Genomic DNA, 18,233 nt, shown 5'->3' on the forward strand with positions numbered 1-18,233 from the left:
TCATGGGATCGGTATATGCACACAGTGCTCTTAAAGGTCACAGTGTGTGTAGCCTCTCCACTTCTTCCAAAGCGAAGGGAGTGGTCAAAACGTTCCGCATGTAGCCTTTCCTGGGTTTAAGAACCACTTTTGATAAGCCTGGTCCAAACTCTAAGCAGGAGTCGTTGGCCATCATCGCTTGAAGGTCCCTGACATGTTTTACTGAAGCCAAAGCCCGCGTCTAAATGTTCTTGTAGAAAGTTTAGAAAGTTTAGGCTGTATGTTGCATTTTACAGGGTCCTCGTCCCGAGAGGAACACCAATCAGTGAAAACTTGCCATTTCAACATGTATAAACATCTTGTTGAAGGGGCTCTGGCCTGTAATATGCCATTGAGCACCGGTTGCTAGAGCCCATGAGCATCAGTCGGGCACCATTCACCATTCATTCGGGCCACACATGAATGTTTCCACAATTCTGTATATGGATACCAAATCGTGGTATCCCCCAAGAGCTCTGTTAAATCTGGGAACCATGGGCGGTTGGGCCATTCTGGTGCAACCAACAGTACCACTTCCTCGTTCTCACGAATTTTGCACAATATTTGGTGAAGTAAGTGGACAGGAGGGAATGCATAATTGCGTCCTGCTGTCCATTTTTGGGCTAGAGCGTCCAGGCACAGTGGGGCATGAGTCAGGAAGTACCACAGGTGTCAGTGTGTTGTCTCCAGAGATACAAAATCACATCTAATTTTCCACAACTCATGTTGTCTGGAGATTTTTGTCTACTGAAATTCCTTGGAAGATATTTTTCCAATGTTTCGTCAGCTTCCCCGAACTGATCCCATATCATCAGAACTGTCTGAGGACAAAGTCTTAGCTTGATCTTCTTACTGTGCTAAGAGCAACCAGTCATCGAGGTAATTCATAATGTGAATGCCGCTCAGCCTCAGCGGAGCGAGCGTCACATCAACACATTTCGTGAATGTGCGAGGAGCCAGGGATAAGCCAAAAGGCAGGACTTTGAACTGGTAAGCAGTCCCCTCGGAGGCAAATCTCAAGAATGGTCTGTGATGAGGGGCTATGTGTACGTGAAAGCATCTTTCAGGTTGATCGATACAAATCAGTCCATAAAACGAACGTGAGACAGAATTAGTTTTTGAGTAATAATTTTGAACGGAAACCTTACGAGCGATCGGTTCAAGCGTCTAAGATCCAAAATGGGGCGTAATCCTCCGTCCTTTTTGGTGACTAGAAAATAGCGGCTGTACTGTCACAATACACAGTACTGTCCACTGTGGACATCGTCCGCTGATACCATCTCTATCGTGTCTTTTGCGGCCGCCTCGCGAACTGTAACACATACCCTTGTTCTATTGTCCTCAACAACCAACTGGAAAAGCCCGGAAGATGGCACCATGCATCCGAGTGATGAGTCAGATGACAAAGGAGCCTCTCTGTGTCTGGCTGCATGCCGCTCGCCCTCGTGGAATGGTCGCGATGTGTGTATTGTGCTGATGTATGAATTAGGAAAGAGCTCTTTATTGTGAATATTTTTGTGCCCCGAGCAATTGCATCAGGGCTTGCATTCTTTACTGGTTTGTGACACACTCTTGGCACGAAGCTAACATTATTGGAAACATAAGCAAAATGTTCTTGTCTGGGAGAACAACTGAAGCTCTGCGGGGACTCAGCTGGACGACCCGGGTCTTTTTGGCTGCTGGAACGAACACGTCTGTGGGCTCTGGGCCCCACTTCATGCCAGTGACGTTAGGAACGCTGCTCCGGTTTAATAATAGTTTTATTAACCAAGGTTATAATAGTTTTAAATTTTGAATTTAGTTTTTATTTCTATTTCATTTTCAATTTTTCACTCCAATTTAGTTTAGTTTAGTGAGTGGACATTGTTATATTGTTTCAGTTCTCTTTGTTTTAATCTCATGCTTTGACAACACAGTGAACAGCCATGCCAATAAAGGTTAAATCATAATAAATAGTAATTTATTGGATGTTGCATACATCTTCAGACCTGTTTTTCCCAAACTTTTTAAACTAAGGCAAACTTTTATGGTGTCAACACCCCCCCGTCAACATGAGCGCTTACACGCAGACATAATCCTGGTTTATAATCGACACAGCAGCTTGTTCGTGAGCTTGTGTGCTGCAAAAATTACATCATCGTGGCACTGGCGGAAGTGCACACTCCAGTTTTTGTGACTGCATTAAAAAATGATGAACGCATTTCAATGTAAATGCATTACAATGTCAATTTTATAAGCATTAAATACAAGAACAGTGCATTCAATCCCTTGAATGTTGCAGAGATAGACTGTTGCATAGCTCTTTACATTTGAATTATTTTGTAAAGTTTGTGTGGAAAACTTTATAAGAGTATTAAGTCAAGAAATATTCTATAAGGATTTTTTAAGGAAGTGTTTTAAGGCATACAATAATTTGTCAGGAGCATTTTATTGTGTTCTGAGTAAAAACTGATAGACTGAAGTTTGAAACTTTTATTTAAAAAAAAAACCTCATAGGTTAATGAAAATTTTGTCAATTGGCCTTAGTCATGACATGAGCAAAACACACTTTTTCTTTTTTTTTCTAAATCATTATTAAAAACCATTCTTGCATAAATTGCCCCGTTCATTTTAATGAGACAATTTACATAAGAGTGTATTTACACAAATGTTTTGCTATTGTTTCATGAATAAGCAGTCACTGCACTGCATATTTTAGTTTGCATTTCTATAAGATTAAATATGGGTGCAAGCATTTTAATGCATATTTTATAAGCAGATTAAAGTTTTATAGTAGCAGTGCCTTACCTTGAATGTTGCATTGACTAGCATTGCTCTTTAGTTTTAAATTGTTTTGTATAGTTTGTGAAAATATTGTAGCACATATACATGTATAATTTTATAGAAGTATAAGGTCAAGAAATTTACTAATATAAGCATTTTATGTTTTATATTGCACCATATCTATATGCTTGATGTCAATAAATATACTATTAGCATTTTTAAGTTATAAAATACAAGTATTTGTTCGGTGCCTTTTATTGGATACTGAATAAAAACAAAAAGGTTTGATGCTTTAATTACAATATTTGTTAAGGTTTTTACAAAGCTAAATAAATAAAAGTAAAAAAAAAAAATTGACATATAGATCAATGAAATTAATGATCCACCATCCAAATTAAGCAAATACACTCGGGACACCATTCTTGTTGTTTTTCTGGCAAACCAATTCTCACTGTTCTTCCTGCTGATTCAGAATACATTTTCCCTCGACCACCCCGTCATTTCACAGAATAGTAAAATTGTGAGCACGTCAAGTATAAACGGCTCTAGAATTTGGGGAGGTGCACGTGCAGTCGGCGAAGCATTGCGCTGCGGTGACAGGCGAAAGTATAAAAAAGGCTATATGCATTTGAGCGGTTGAAAGAACACGGGTACAGAATTTAGTCAATGGCAGTGTTCGGTACTGCCAGTACTTTTAACATCGGTTGCAATTAAAATATTTAACTGAGCGTAGACTCCAAGCCAGTCGTGGAGGCCCCACAGGGTGTGTTACCGCTCTGTTGCTAATACAATAAGGTCAATAGGCTGTCTACTATCACCGTCTAGTGTCATCTTCATGTTATGGTAATGGCGGGTTTAAAGGTCTAAAAACATATCGCAACAAAAATGTTGCAAAAACTAAATATTTTTCAAGATTATTTTTATTTAATTTCATGGCTTAATTTAAGCCATGAAAATCTGTTTTAGTTTAGTTTCAGTTTTACCAATAATGCTATTTTAAATTTTTATTTCAGTTTACATCAATGTTTTTTTAGTTTTGTCTTCAAGCGAGCACTGTGATGCGGTGAAAGCAGCGAAGATGTCTCGTCCTCCCACTGGTGGAAAAATTCCAAAACTGCTGTTCAGTGGTGAAGGTTAGTATGCGCTATCGCCGGAGCACCACAGGGGTTAGAAGAAAACTCCAATCCACCCGCTGTGAGAGGTACAGTCTTGACAGCGATTCTAGTAGAAGTAAATCCAATTTATGAGTATGAGAGAGAAATTATCGGCACCCTGATGGAGAAAATTTTCAAGAGATAGCGCTGTGCACCGCCGTTATATATGCCAGCTCCACGTGCGAGTGAGGCGGAGCACAAAGCGGTATCTGCCAATTAAAATTGCAGAGATTTTAAAGAGTTTCAGAGATTGGTTATGCCTGCAGGGATAACCCATAGTGTCTATGACGCAGCATTCATGACTGAATTGAAAGGGAACTGGAATCTATCACTAGAATTCATATGGGCATTGATGCGCGTGGCAGAGATAGGCTACAGTAGATTAGAGCAGATCATTGTCGCGAGTTGTTCTGTTACACTCGCGAGAAAAACAAACTTTAAATGCTCCGCAAAAATATAGCGTTGCAGATGAAGCCTTTTGCGTGTATAAAGCGCTGAACGCGAGATTATCATTAAATTGGCTTCGGCAATCCTAAATTTCACTTGGGTGGCCACTGAAAAATTTTCAATGGGGGAACCATGGCATGTTCTTTCTTTGCTGTCCGCGACCCAGTCCGAACAGACCTACGACCCACTTTTGGATCACGACCCACCAGTTCAGAAAAACTGTTCTAGAAACAATCTGAGTAACCCTGCGCTAGATTAGCAGCACTGCAACAGAGATGAAAGGGGGTGGTAATGGAAAAGTTCTCTCAAGGTGTTTAAGAGCTCCTTTGGTCTGGACAATAATGTACATCTAAATATTGATATGGAGGAGTTTTTATAGCCATTGAAATGGGAAAACAAGATCAAAATGACTATTTAAACACTTTGTACCTTACAAGTTAGAGGCAACCTCCAGGCCGCGAAGCCACACCCATTTTAACAAACTTAAAACTTGGCCATTCTGTCCACTTATTCAATTTCTGTGTTTCCACACAAAAAGCTGAGTATAGGTCTTTGATATCTCACTGCGTCAAATGGAAAGAAAGGAAGTCCCCACCCTAGGGTTGTCCCGTATTTAAAAATGAAATGATGCGTCCCGTATCGAATCAGTACGGGATGCAATTTGTCACGTATTTAAGCTGGTCAGATGGCGTCACGGTGAACTTATTCCAGATCACTAATTTAACACTGATATAAGTTAAAATTTAAAATTTGCCTATGGTGGGTAAGGGACCGTCTGAAAAGTCCATACAGTGTGCTATAACGCCTTCATACTGTGGAGGGTGTGGTAAGGGACCATCTGAAAAGTCCACAAATGGTGCTTAAACTGTGGTTAAAAAAAAAAAAAAAAAAAAAAATTCTATATAAATGTTCAATAAGATCAGACAATGTATGAATACAATCACTGAGTCTGAAAGACAAGTACAGGTGAAGGAAAAAAATAAACAAATAAAATAAAATAAATAAATTAAAAATTAAAAAAATACATATAAACCAACCAAAGTGTATACATGAATAAGATAAAGAATAATTGAAAAAATAAAATAAATATATTTTTAACAAGATGTATTTTTTTTATAAGTCATGGGTCAGGAAAGTTCTTATTTTGGCATATAAGAAAGGATATACAATTTTTATTAATAACGCATATTAACAACGCATTTTTCCACCAAGTTCCTGCCCTGATCTGATCATTCTATGCTGCAGTTATGGACACCTTAACTGTCCAACCACAGGCTGCTTGTAAGTAGCTAGCCAATAAGAGTAAAGAGTGATCAGTTCAAGGCCAGGATTGAACAAATGGAAAAGAACTGTTCAGCTGTGACTTCACTTTGTAGGCAAACCAGGAAGGCTAATTCGTCATAGGTTCCCTGAGGAATTTCCTGTTTTTTTTAGAATATGGATTTTCGAATTACAATTAACATAAATTTAAAATTGCTTAAAGAGACTCTCATGTTTAGTTCTAGAATATTACACACAGTCATACCTCAATTGTGTATTTTGTAGTCATTGTGTCATTTAAAAATGAAGGTTGCTAACCCGTCGCTAAATGAGATCTACAACAGTCATCCATTGCATAAAGCATGTAGCTCACATGCTGAATTAATGCTGTCCTTATTTAGCATTGTGTTTTCTAAAACACATTAGCTTCAAAATTAACCTTTGAGGTAAGACTGTGTTACGTTCTAGAACAAAACATGAAAGTCTTTCCAAGTAATTTTAACCACAGGCCTTATTTTACTCATATATCTAAAACTGCCATTATAAAAACCCCTAGGAAATTCCTTAGGGAACCCCTGGCTCAAAAATTTTAATTATGTAATGCTAATGAATAATTATAATAATGAATAATAATAATAATGATAATAATAAAATGCAAATTGCAAAAGCATTTTTTAAATTTTAGCAGAGTTCATAAATATAAGTATTAATATACATTTGAAGAAAAAATACTATTTACATTTAAAAATTACATAACAGAGAACAGAACATAAAGTGAAAAAAACCCAAAACAATTAATTTGCAGTTTCTTAAACTATGAACTGTGAACACATATAATGCTACTAGTATTGCTCATATAATCTATTGTCACATGCGGTATTGGGCGGATTACTTGTGAACTGTAATAAGGTACTGATTACAAATTACATGACAAAAATGCAATCAGTAACTTAATCTTGTATATTACATTTTTGGGGTAATCTAATCAGATTACTTCTGGATTACTTTCAAAATAATTCTATTTTATTTTATGTCACATGCATTTGAGTAGGATAATCATTTTAACATAACACAAGAGGAAGAAAATGTATTTCATTCTTTATTACTAACAAAAAGAGTCTCACAAAATGAGCTCCTTATGACATTTTTAAAAAGTGCATTAAATATTATATGAAATAAACATTAGATCTAACAGCAATGACAGTGCATGACCAAAGTTTATAATTCAAAACACTGAGGCATCAAGTTTAAGTTCATGAAACAATAGCAACATTACGAACATTAACGACCATAAAATCAACAGCAGTGATGCTTGGCCAAAGCTTTCATCTAAAAACACTGAAACACTTTTAACCCTTACTGCTTACTGATATCCTCCTGTTCCAAAGCTGAGGTGCAAGATATTATCTTTTGAACAGCATGGATATTCTAAAAGAGCATAATATTTAAAAACAGCAGAGTTCCACTGAATCACACAAGGAACAACTGTGTCAAGTTTTCTGTCAAGTTTCATGCAGTGGACTCCACTGCATCAGCAGCAACAGTAGAGTGATGGGCTTTGTTTCATATTTCTGCATATTTCGCAGTTGAACTACTGTGTACCCTGCAGGCAGGACCCTTAGATATGGCATCCACTAGATCATTTGAAGCAATTAAGTTCAATGTGTGAGCAGCACACTATTGGTGTAATTTCATTCTTAAAAATGAAATTATCTCTATAGGTCCAGTGGTTAAATGCTGAGGTAGACCACTCCATCTTCACCTGGCTGGATAGTAGCGAGTATCAGTTCTGAGTACAATACACACAACCCCTTGGTATATGTTACCAAACATATATCAGAGGTGTGCTGATTTAGAATGAAATACGTAAAAGATTAAAAAAAAAAAGAATGATTAGGATGATCAATAAATTAACAATTTACTGCCGTTGCCTTGTTAATATGTAATCTATAAAATAATAACTTTAGTCTAATTACAAGTATTCTAAAATGTAATTTAATCCAATTACAAGTACTAAATGTTTGTAATCTGATTTTGTTATCCAGATTACATGTAATCCATTACTTTCCAGCACTGGTTATAAGTAACATATCAAGTAATTTATTTTGAGCGATTTATTTTATATTTGAAATTTCAGTTTTCTTAATACTGAGAAAAAAAAAAGTTTGACAACGTGGTCTAATTGGCTGCGTTGCTGTCAGTCAGCGTGCAGTCAAATGACAGTTGTGCTGGGGATCAGTGCTAAATAATCTCTGATTCGATTCATTCCAGTGACTCCAGTCTTTTGAATCTGTTCATCAAAGAGATTCATCCAGTGACCATTTATGCAGACCTATACGCCAGTATATGGTGACAATTACTGTCTTTTTGTATTATGAGTGAATCATTGAAAGTCATTTACAGGAGCCTGGGTAGCTCAGCAAGCAAAGACGCTGACTACCACACCTGGAGTCGCAAGTTCGAATCCAGGGTGTGTTGAGTGACTAATGTCAGGCTTCCTAAGCAGTACATTGGCCTGGTTGCCAAGGTGGGTAGAGTCACGTTGGGTTAACCTCCTCGTGGTCACTATAATGTGGTTCTTGCTTTCGGTGGGGCGTGTGGTGAGTTGTGCGTGGATGCCGCAGTGAATAGTGTGAGCCTCCACATACGCTAGGTCTCTGTGGTAACATGCTCAACAAGCCACGTGATAAGATGCGCGGACTGACTGTCTCAGACGCGAAGGCAACTGAGATTTGTCCTCTGCCACCCAGACAGAGGTGAATCACTACACCACCATGAGGACTTAGAGCATACTGGGATTTGGGCATGCCAAAATTGGGGAGAAAAGGAGAGAAAATCCAAAAAAAAGAAAAGGAAAAAAAAATCATTTACAACCGTAACAATGGAAGAGAACGAGAAAGAGTTGTTCAAACAAAACACTACTAAACAACTGTTTAGAATGTTTTAAAGGGCAATGGACAACAGAATTAGTAAAAATGGTACTGAACATCACCATGAAGTGCGCTAAACAGAAAATCTTTCTTCGAAAGGACAGAAGAGGCCCTCAATAAATGGAACTCAAAGGAAGCAATTCCTTAAATGCAACAGAGCCCTCAAATAACAACAGATGCACGAATCTTTGAAATGGGCATCGACTCTTTGAACAGTGATTAAGAAATTATATTCAATGTCAAGACCGACGCATTCAACTTTACTATGTAGGCCTCTCAAGCAAAAATTATATGTTAAAGGTAGGCCAAAGGTTATTATAATTATTATATGCCTGCCAAGGCATTTGTTTTTATATTTAGTGACAGAAGATCTGGTCTTTGTCATAAATTGTGTTTTTGTTGGGTAGATATCATCGTGCCTTTTATAATCCATAAAAGTTTTATATATTGCGATTTTGTGTTTTTGGTGGTTGTGGCATGCCGGTGGAGTTTCTGGTGCCCCCGTAGAGAGTAAGTGCATTAAACAGACTGTTTTATATGTGTATAGGGAGTGCCAGTACTACATTGAAGAATGAATAATACCAAGAAATTTATTCAGATGGTCCCTTACCACATCCTTCTCAGTTTTAGCAATAAATGCTTTTTGAATTATTATTAATAAAAAAGTGTATATCCTTTCTTATCTGCTGAGAACTTTGCTGACGCATGACTTATAAAAAATATTATTTTTTATTTATTTGATTATTTATCTTCTTTATCTTCTTTATGTATACATCTGTGTTGATTTGTATTTGTACTTTTTTTATTTACTTATTTTATTTATTTTAATTATTACTTTTTTCCTTCACCTGTTCTTCTTGTCTTTATGACTCAGTGATTGTATACTTACATTGTTGGATCTTACTGAACATTTATATTGAACCTTCTGTTTTTCAATAATAAAAAAAAATCCACAGTTTTAACTCAATCTGTGGACCTTTCAGACAGTCCCTTACCACACACTCCATAGTATTAGCACATTTCAGCACAATGTGAGTTTATCGGGAGAAACTGTAAATAGGGAATACAGAGGGAGGAGGTGTGGAAAAACGGGAGCAACCCGGTAAAATCGGGAGTGTTGGCAGGTATGAACATGTACCGGTAGTAGTTTAAATATTTGGCATTATTAAAGGAATATTCTGGGTTCAATACAAGTTAAGCTCAATCGACAGCATTTGTGGCATAATGTTGATTACCACAAAAATATTTTGACTCGTTCATCCTTTTCTTTAAAAAAAGCAAAAGTTGATGTTATAGTGAGGCACTTACAACTGAAGTCAATGAGGCCAGTTTTGGAGGGTTTAAAGACAGAAATGTGAAGCTTATAATTTTATAAGAGCACAACATTAATTCTTCTGTCAAAACTCGTGTATTATTTGAGCTGGATCATTGTGTTTATGGTCATTTTAGTGTTCATAAATTTTGTAAAAAAACATTGTTTATGTCTTGTGGCTTTACTTTTGAAACAGTGAGTATTTTAACATTTACAGATTAGCCCCATTAACCTTCACTCTAAGTGCCTCACAGTAACCCAGATTTTTGCTTTTTGTTTTATTTATTTTGTATTTTATTTTATTTTTTAAAGTAAAGGAGGGATGAGTCTAAATATATATATATATATATATATATATATATATATAGAGAGAGAGAGAGAGAGAGAGAGAGAGAGAGAGAGAGAGAGAGAGAGAGATGTTTCGTGGTGTTTTCTTTTAGGTGTTGTAACACAAGGTGCTTGCAAACATTTGGCCCTGACTGTACTAGATATTTCTGGGAGAAATATATATTGCCAACATCACTGACTGACCAGTGCTGACAGGCAAGAGTTATTTCTGATGTGTGTTTGTGTTTAATAGTGCAGGGTTATGAACGGCACTCCTGAAGTCACAGAGGTTACATAGTTCACAGCTCATTTTGATGGATTATATACACACACACACTTACAGTTCTACATATATCCCTGACTGAGGTCTGGCGCTCTTAACTCTAAAACCGCTGGCACGTTGTATTGTCAACAGAGATTTGTCATGTACTTGTGTTGTTTTCAGTCTTCTCATTTTAACAGAAGGTCATGAATCCATCCATCTCTGCAGGATTAAACTGCTGAAATATGAATAATGAGCCACGTACAATTCTGCACATGTCAGTTCAGCTGGTGTTTACTGTTCACTCATAAATCCAGTAGACTGGACAACACAGAGAGTCTAGATCACTGCTCTTAACAATTCACAACACAGAAAACCGGTGAAGTGGGATTGTTATTCGATTCAGTTAAAATGCATCATAACCTTCCTAGGGTGCAGTTGTCTAATGATGAAAGATGTGGGCATGCTAAAACAAAATTAGAGGGAGGATTCCAAGTGGAGATCACAATCCTGCTCTTTTGCCACAGACCCTGAAGCCCATGACTTTAAGTCATTTGAGATGAAAAACAAATCTAAGGAGGTGAGCTCTGAACGGACGTAAAATCAAAGATATTTAAAGATATTAAAGATCAGATTTTCTCTTGGCTTTTCCAGAAGACTGGCCATGTGAATGTGGTAATGTTCGGATCAAATGAGAAGCATTTAGATTAGAGGTTTCAGAGTCCAATCACAAGCAGTATCAGGGTCTAACGTAGGCTACACGGTCCATACACGTGAAGTTGGTTTATTACATAAATGCAGTTAATTAATATTTAATTATGTAGGTGCATATCATGTATACATTGTATGTGCACATTATTTTTGATTATCTGTTAATCTGGATCATTTAGAATTTGACTGTTTTGTTTTAATTTAAAGGTGCACTCATTAATTTTTTCCTTATTAAAAAAGTTTTACACCTAAAGAAATGAATTGTAATTTTGAAATATTTGTATCAAATCATGACTACTCACATAAGTTGAAGACTCCATTCATATCATTTACCTTATAAAAGCTGTTTTATTCTACATGGAGAGGGTCCCCTCATGGGGGCTGCCATGTTAAAATCGCATGACCAGCCGTATACAACTCGCTTTTTCTCAGTAACCAGCCTGATATTAGAAACTTTCAATCATGGATTAATGTAATCAAAGCTTACTGTGAATAGTGAATTTCTATAATGGTATCTGAAACTGAAAACGAATGATTTTGAATGATGCTACATCCAGGCCACTAGTTGTCAGTGTAAGTCCAAAACAACACACATAAAAATTACTGCGTGCTCCTTTAAAGTCAAGTCAAGTCAAGTGGCTTTTATTGTCATTTCAACCATATACAGATAGTACAGTACACAGTGAAACGAAACAACGTTCTTCCAGGATCATGGTGCTACATAAAAACAACATGAAACAACATAAAACAAACACAGAACTACATGAGACTACACAGAACTAAAAGACCTTCACATTTCTACATAAAGTGCATGTGCAAACATGTGCAAACAGTACAAGACGGTACAGTAATTGCTGAAACAGGACAACAGGCACAGTAAGAGACAGTGCAGTGCCGACCAGTACACAGTTCTAGTGTCAAGGTGTCAAATGAAACAGGTAGTGCAAAAAGATATTACAATATAATAGAAAATGCTGTGAATGTAAACATAACATACTATGACATTGTATTCAGCAGATAAGCTTATACAATATATGGACATAGCAGTTATTGGGGTTGCAGCCAGGTAGAAGTACAATATTTTATGAATACAGTAGCAGCATAGAAATTCTGGTAGATAATACAGAAATGTCCAAAACTGCAAAGGGAGTGTTCAGTTGAGTGTGTGTGTGTGTGTGTGTGTGTGTTGTCAGTCCAGTCTCTGAGTGTTGAGATGGATTGAGGGAAGTAACTGTAACACAGTCTGGCCATGAGGGCCCGAATGCTTCGGTACCTTTTCCCAGACAGCAGGAGGGTGAAGAGTTTGTGTGAGGGGTGCGTGGGGTCATCCACAATGCTGGTGGTTTTGCGGATGCAGCGTGTGGTGTAAATGTCTATGATGGAGGGAAAAGAGACCCCAATGATCTTCTCAGCTGTCCTCACTATCCTCTGCAGGGTCTTGCGATCCAAAATGGTGCAATTTCCAAACCGGGCAGTGATGCAGCTGCTCAGGATGCTCTCGATAGTCCCTCTGTAGAATGTGGTGAGGATGGGGGGTGGGAGATGAGCTTTTCTCAGCTTTCACTGAAAGTAGAGATGCTGCTGGGCTTTCTTGGTTATGGAGATGGTGTTGAGGGACCAGGTAAGGTTATCCACCAGGTGAACACCAATGAATTTCATGCTCTTGACGATCTCCATAGAGGAGCCAGTGATGTTCATTGGAAAGTGGTCTCACCATGCTCTCCTGAAAACAACAACCATCTCCATCTCCAACATGGGAAAATCCAACTAAACTAACTTGATTTAATTAACACCTGCCAGTCATAATATTCTGACTGAACATTAATACAGCACCTTACTGAAATTGGACTGTGCTTTTACTGAAAATGTTGGTTCCTGCTCAACAAATATTTATACTTTTTATTAGGCTCTTATTTGAATATCTAAATGCAAACATTCCCGGTTTGTTTCCCAATATCAAACATCATTCGATGATGAACAAACAGTATATTTCATAGGAGGACAATTTTTCACGTAATTTGTTTGTAATTCATCCATAAGCCCTTTATTCTACATTCTGCTTACCCTTATGTCTACCATAGTTCTTAAACACAAGACATGGATGGCTCATCATTACTGTGGAAATGAGTAAAATAAAATATACATAATACAATTAAAAAGTCTTAGATTCTCCCTGGTTAATGGTTTGTTGTTTAAAAACTCTTTATTTTAGTGCATGACACTGTATTGTGGCTGGTTTTCTCAGTGCTGTTTCTGAAGAGCTGTTTTCATCAGTAGTGATTAGAATGTCAGGCTGTTTAGCCTTTTGAGATGTTTGACTTCTTCTGTAGCGCTTTAAAGTACTGTAAAAAAAACTTCTCAGTAGAATTCAAATGTGTCACGCAAGTTTTGTGGTCTGTGCCGCAGTATCGAGAGAAGCCGACTTGAGTAGCGCGAGTGATACTGCTCTGCACTCTCCTGTCTCTGGAGCACAAATATCGGGAAGCCTGCTGGACTCGCGCGCACCTGCATGCTCCAGATATAGCACAGATCATATCATATCATTGGTGTGAGTGATTCTGTGATGGCTCACGCAAAACCAGGCTTCAGTAGCACAGATGCGCTTGTCAGACGAGAAGCATATTTAGCACTTATGAAGCGCTAAATGTGAGATGAATATAACTGAATTCAATCGGTGGCCCATTTTTTTTTATGCAGGAAAAACCCAGAGTTCGATACGCACCTGACTCATCTTTAAATGTTTTATGCCATGAATCCAATAAACAGTTCATCGCAAAAACCTGCAACTTATTTACCAACCATTCGCAACCCTTTTTAGCAAGGGACTAAATGCGCTGAAATAGCGCTGCGCCATATTTAATTTAAGTAATTTAATTTAATTGCATTTCTGACCTTGTATTTCTACAGTAGCCTATGCAAATTTGGGGAAATTACATAAAAATGCTGGATGGAAACAGCTAGAAGCAAATAAAATCTGCAAAATACGCATGAACTTGTCCGCTCGCTTGAGGAAGAATTTTTTATTTTATTGAGTAAGAGGACATGTGCACAAACTACAATGTAAACACATTTAGGCTACTGAATACAATCTTAGTTGTGCATCAAAAATGTCATGTGATTGAATTACTCATAACTGGACTAACCAGTGGAACGATATCCTTGCACAGCATCTTAAATGTTGCTCTGAACATTCGGAAATACTGGAGCTAAAGCCTGTCAGTCTGTACTGTGGGCCCCCTATCTCATTGCAACAGTAAACATTTTTTTTATCATAAACATAATCGTTTTTAATAAATTAGAACATAAGTTTGATTGCACATATAATAAGAGACACTAAAAACAAGTTTGAGTAGTTTATTAAAATAAGTGATAAAAAGAATAGAAATACCTATATATAAAAAAAATTGACATATATATATATATATATATTATACACAATATATAGCAGTGGCGGGCCGTGCATTTAAAGTCTAGGCTTTCAGTGTCATTCATGCCATTAAGAAAACACAGTTTCACAATGAATAAGACACCCTATGCCTTTGGGCATCATACATTATGTCACAGCTAACTAGTAATACTAATTGACATTTTAAAAACACGTCCACTCACGAAAGCAAGAACTTGAAACGACACTTAACACTCAAGCAAGCATAATTTTCACTGCAACATGACTGTTATTTTTAAATGAACGTCTCCCGAACAGACATTCAAAAATCATAATTTTTCATATGAATCTACCAAGGAGGTCTATATTACCAGGAAAAATCAATCTAATAATATTTGCGATTTAAATGTCGCTTGCAATAAATTTAGTTCCGTCAGGGTACACGGTTATGCTGTATTCCATTTGAGGGCAGTGGTGGCCAGAAGATTGGGGGTTCAAGCCCCAGCACTGCCAAGATGCCACTGTTGGGCCCTTGAGCAGTTTCTGCAGGTGTTTGTTAAACAAGCTTTAATATCATGTAATGTGGAAACGAACTCATTTATCGATATTACTTAATAAAGTGAATGTTTATCACTTACTTTTTATATCTCCCTGAGTGTCGACATGTTTGTGTGACATCATGCTCCTGAATCTCGGCAAAATTTCTGCACGAGCCTACAAGTTGTAATTCTGACTTCAAGATGCATTCCATTGCACTTTTCCTAGTAGGAAGTTGTAAAATCAGACTTTCCGAGTTGAATGGAACGCAGCACTACTTGCGTTCAAAACTTGATCCAACACTGAATGCTCAAGCAGCCTAATTTACACTTTGAAAACTCCTGATGTTGCTATAACAATGCAAAAAGCACTTACCAATTTACTTGAAGTGAAAATCAGTCCTCCTTTCCTGTTTAATAAATTAATTAATCACACGGTCATGCAGAACATCTCGTGTTTTTAAATCCATAAGGATCTCCTTCTCAACGGCAATACCAGCAGTGATGACAGCCGACTCGTCAGACAGCTTGATCTTACGCTTTTTGCTCTTGAATTACATACATCACTTAAAGCGTGATTGGTTTACTCAGGGCCAGCTAGAAGGCCTCAACAGGGACATATCCTATAGATCACACCCACCAAGAACAAATAAATCAATCTGATTGGCTGATGAATCTGACAATCTGACTTTAGTTGCTCATTCATTTGCACTGTTGAGGGATTCTGCAGAAATTCTGAAGGCCTGAGGGGGTGGAGCTCAAACTCATGTGCTGCTTCGGCTTTGGGCATGCGATTTGTGAAATGGTTGTCACACTTTGCTTGTAAGCATCAAGGAATAAATTCTGACTGGATAAACTTTTTGTTTTTCTCTATTTGTTTGTAGATTAATTAAGAGTGGAAAGCGATTAAAAATACATAGGCAAAAAGGTTATTGAGAATGAAAGGACGAAAAATATTTATTTATTTGGCATGTTAGGCCAGCAGAGAAGGCTTTGCTGGCCCTGAGAATTTGCCACTGGTATATATATAATAATAGGCTAAATTAACATATACATATTAGAATGTTTGATTAAGTCATTTTATTGAGTTGGGACTGTGCTTCTAATGGAAATGTTGGCTTTTTATGTTTTAGATGTTGAATTAAAGGAGTAGTTTGCCCAAAAATGATAATTCTCTCATCATTTACTCACCCTCATGTCATTGCAAACTCGTATTCACACGCACAAGTGTGTATGCAGTGTAAAGCGTGTGTACACAGCACTCTAAACATGCATCAAGCTCTTGACAGTATGAACGAACTTCTCCAACGATCGTGCCGAGGAGACTGCAGATGTCAAAATTTATAGTGAAAAAGGAGTTGCATTTTTGTCCATTTCTCACCCAAAACTCATTGTATAGCTTCAGAAGACGTGGATTAAACCACTTGTGTCATATTGATTGTCCTCATGTTGCATATATGTCCTTTTTGGAGCTTGAAAGTTTGGACCCCATTTACTTGCATTATATTGACAAACAGACATTGTGCATCCATAAAAAAAGTTATGTTTGTGTTCCAGAAGAAAGAAAGTCACATGAGTTTGAAACGGCATGAAGGTGACTGAATGATGAGAGAATCATTTTTGGGTGAACTGGTCTTTGGAATTTCTGTGTTTTTGTTTGTTTTGTTGTTCTTACTGTAACACACACACTGATTTCTGTTCATCCCGTGTTCACACTTACATGAAATCTGGATGATGATTATTAATTTAAGTATGAATACATCAGTGACACTGCCTTAGTATTTCCATCATACGAATCATACGAACTGTACTGTAAATATATGAAGCTTGGCATGAAACACAGTGTTCATGATGACATCTGATTGATTTTACCATTCAGAATGATTCATACTCACTTACAGTTAGGGATGTCACGAAACCATTTTTATTTTTTTTTTATAACGAGCACGAGTACCGATACTTTGTTTTCAGTTCTCGCCGATACTGAGTCCGATACCTGTTTTTCCCCCCATATCAACAGTTTATTTAAATTGTATCATCAAAATGGTGTTTAAATAAATGGATGAATTAATACTTTAATCAAATGAAAATATAACAATTAATTTTCAACATAATATTGTATTATTTTTTATCAAATGAAGTGCTTATATGCAGAACCTCACAGCACAATCCAAAATACAACATTGGAGTTATATTTTGTCAAATAAAGTGCTGCATAACAGAGCATCACAGGTGTTAGATACTGCTTAAGTATAATACAATTAGTACTGATTTATTATTATTATTATTATTATTATTAGTAGTAGTAGTAGTAGTAATAGTAGTAGTAGTAGTAGTAGCAGTATAGCAGTAGTAGTAGTAGTATTAGAGTGAATATTACATAACTTTACAGTAGTGATATATTTCTGGTTTTATTTTGAAGTGTTTCTACATGATTTTAATTTGTGGGCTGAATGTTTATGGAATGACATTCATGTGTCAGATGGTGTCGGTTTTTGGTATTGGAGCATTTTTACGAGTACCGTTACATGGGCACGGTATTGGACATCCCTACTAGTAAAATAGGGAGATGTACATTGAGCTCATGAAAGAGATAAAACTGTACCTTGACAATTTTAGATGAAAAGCATTTGCAACATACTGCCGGGTTTCTTTAGAAAAAATGTAATCGTTTTTGTTGTCATTTTTAATATACATCAAACTGTGTTGAAATAATTTCATCAGAACCCCTTTTAAAATTTATACGGGTTATTCCACATCAAATCAACCAAATTTGAGAAATTTACCCAGCTTTTCTAAAGAAAAATAAACATAAATGATTATGAAAGCCAAAAAATTAAATGCCACTGATCAATATTTACAAAGTAATCCATTATTTTGTACAGTGGGGTCAAAATGACCCTATTTCCGCCAATGAATTTGCAGCTAAACTACAGGTAAAAAATTACTTTAGCAAGGTATCAGTGTGATTATTTTATTTGTATATAAAGATAGGTAAGTCTATTACTAAAATCCGTTGACTTCAGCCGTACTTGCTGCATTATATGCCAATGGTGTGAGTTCAAAAATGGTGAAAAGCACGGTTTTTTCCAAAGTTAAAGTGCCTAAAACTCCAGAAGTATAAAAGA

This window comes from Myxocyprinus asiaticus, chromosome 12 (genome assembly GCF_019703515.2).
Source record: "Myxocyprinus asiaticus isolate MX2 ecotype Aquarium Trade chromosome 12, UBuf_Myxa_2, whole genome shotgun sequence".
Taxonomy (NCBI): Eukaryota; Metazoa; Chordata; class Actinopteri; order Cypriniformes; family Catostomidae; genus Myxocyprinus; species Myxocyprinus asiaticus.